The sequence below is a fragment of the Galeopterus variegatus genome, unplaced genomic scaffold (genome assembly GCF_000696425.1).
Source record: "Galeopterus variegatus unplaced genomic scaffold, G_variegatus-3.0.2 Scaffold7426, whole genome shotgun sequence".
Lineage (NCBI taxonomy): Eukaryota > Metazoa > Chordata > Mammalia > Dermoptera > Cynocephalidae > Galeopterus > Galeopterus variegatus.
The window spans coordinates 51,848-54,754 of NW_007733537.1; positions in this window are offsets into that span (position 1 = coordinate 51,848).

Genomic DNA, 2,907 nt, shown 5'->3' on the forward strand with positions numbered 1-2,907 from the left:
AGGCGCGGGAGCAACACCGAGGGCTGTGATCCCGTTGCCAGTCCCGGTCCGGTACGGGGGCGACACTGAGGGTTGCGATCCGTTGCCGGACACGGAAAAAAAAGACAAAAAAAAAAAAAAAAGCAAGTAGTTCCCAAAAAACAGTGTGGGGGGCCCACAAAAATAAAGTTAAAATCCACGTGGAAACAAAACCTAGATGTGCAGAAGGGGTATGACAATGGGCTAGGAGTTGAATGTATTCACCGCCACCTCTGCCCAAGGAAAGGGGCTGGCTTGCAAAATAGCTTACAAAAGTATAATCTCGAAAGTGGAAAGAAATTTAGAGTGGGGTCCAGTGTCCACAGCCTGTATTCCTTGTGGTCTTTTTAAAAAATAAGTGTTTTGTTTTGGAAAAATTTTATATTTACAAAGTTGTAAAGACAGTACAAAGAGTCCCATATTATATTTTTCACTCAATTCATCTAATGCTAACATCGTATATAACCATGGTACATTTGTCAAAACTAAGAGGTTAACATTCACATAATTCTGTGAACTAAACTCCAGACTTAGATTTCACCAGTTTCTCTACCAATGTTCTAACCTTGTGCCCTTCAAAAAAATGTTTACAGAAGGGAGCCGAAAGACCAGATAGGCAGTGTGGCTTAGGAGAAAGTACACCAAGTTCTATTCCCAACTCTGCCACATGCTAACTGTAGAACATTTTTATTTTCTGAGCTCTAAAAGTTCTTCCATCTCACAAATGCTGATTCTAAATACAATTGCAGACCTTTCATCTCCCTGCCTAAGCTCTTCTCAGACAACCAATAGCCAGAGTTAGGAAAGAGACATCTCTAACTTGGTAGTGACCCCAGCTGATACTCTTAACTTAGAGAAAGGAATCCCTTCGGCATTTTCAGATCTCAAAGTTATTTCAAAATCCATGTATGTCTCAAATGGGGATGAACAGCCTTTCTTCAGGAGTCTGAGAAGTGCATAATGTGGCAGAAACAATAACTGTTCAACAACCATATTTCCCTTCCTCCTGGGCACACATTACATTGCTAGGCTCCCATGTATTAAGGGGGAGCCATGCGACTAAATTCTAGCCAACAGAATATGAGTAGAAGTGTGTGCCACTTCTAGAGCTGGTCCATAACATCTGCCAAGCAATCCTCCAAGCTCTGCTCAACTCACTAAAATGGCAATGCCCAAAGCAACCTTGGAAGTCATGTTGAAGTTGGCATCATTCCTGCTCCTTAAATGACTACACAGAGAATCCCCCCTCCCACTTCCTAAACCCAAGACTACCTGGAATTACATGAGTGAAAAGAAAGAAAAAAAAACTTTTATTTGGAGTCTGCTATAACAGTTTAGCCTACCCTAATTAACACAGATACTAAATGTCAATTCCATTAGAGCAAGACCTTGCTTCTGGAGCTGTGCTTAGGGCTCAGATGCACAGAACTGAGTTGATCACAGGCCTGAGTCCCTGGCACACTAACTGTCATCTATGCAAGACCCTTTTGTTTCCTTTTCCCAGCTTCATTCTCCATTCTAATGATGTTCTGCTCCTTTCCACAGACCCAGTGAGTTAAGGTATATGAATATATCATCCTTAAAAAATAATGTTGCTTTGTGTGTTTTATTTACTTAGCTGATTTTTGTTATGAGTCTCACTGTTCCTTATTTTCTTCACCAGGAGTCTATCGTGTCGCTAAGTTCCTAACAGCTTGCATTTGATATTTTTTACATATAATATTCCATCACATGCAGTAGACTCCCCTTATCCATGGGAATACATTTCAAGACCCTCAGTGGATGACTGAAACCATGAATGGTACTGAAACCAGAACATGCTTCTGTTCATGTCTTCCACCCACAACTTTAATGCCTCTACTATCTTAACTAAGTAATCATCACACACTGTAGCCATAACTTCTGTGGTATGACAGCAAAACTAACACAAATTACTCTTTCCTTGTTCACAATTTCATGAATGGAAGATTCATTCTCACCACAGATCTTAGCAACCTCAGCATACAACTTTTTTTCTTTCCTTATTATGTCAAAAACTTTCACCATTTCACTTAAAAGAAGCACCTTACAGCTATCTGAATCGCCAGCATCAGTCCTCTTGGGCTTTGGGGCTATTAAGTAAAATAAGGGTTATATGAACACGCTGTGATACCACAATATGATAACAGAGACTGCTACTAAGTAACTAATTGGCGGGAGCCTATACAGTGTGGATAGGCTGAGGAAAGAGATGTCCACAGTGGGACAGCTCGAGATTTTATCATACTACTCAGAATAGCACACAATTTTAAACTTATGAGTTGTTTATTTCTGGAATTTTCCATTTAATGCTTGCAGACTACGGGTGACTGCAGGTAACTAAAACCACAGAAAGTAAAATTGCGGATAAGGGGGAATGGGGAACTACTGTACTACATTTTACTTATTAATTCCCTTAATGATAGACATCTAAGTTGCTTCCAGCTTCCTGCTATCCAAACTATACATAAACATCATTATATGTAACTCCTTGAGGATTTGTGCAAGTTTCTCTTAAGGATATAGCCAGAAGTGGAACTGCTTTGATGTATGTATATATTTAATGTGCTAGTTATCTGTTGCTGTATGATAAATTACCTACCCTAAATTCAAATTACCTACCCTAAATATTTTAGCAGTTTAAAACAATAACAACTCACAGATGAGAGAAAATATTCACAAATCATATATCTGATAAGGGACTTGTAATTAAAACATATAAAGAGTTATTTACATAAAAGTGTGTGTGTGTGTGTGTGTGTGTGTCAGACATATATCTCTAACATACATGAGACAAATAGCCTAACTAAAAAATGGGCAAAGGATTTGAATGAAAATTTCCCCAAAGAAGATATATAAAGATATTCAACA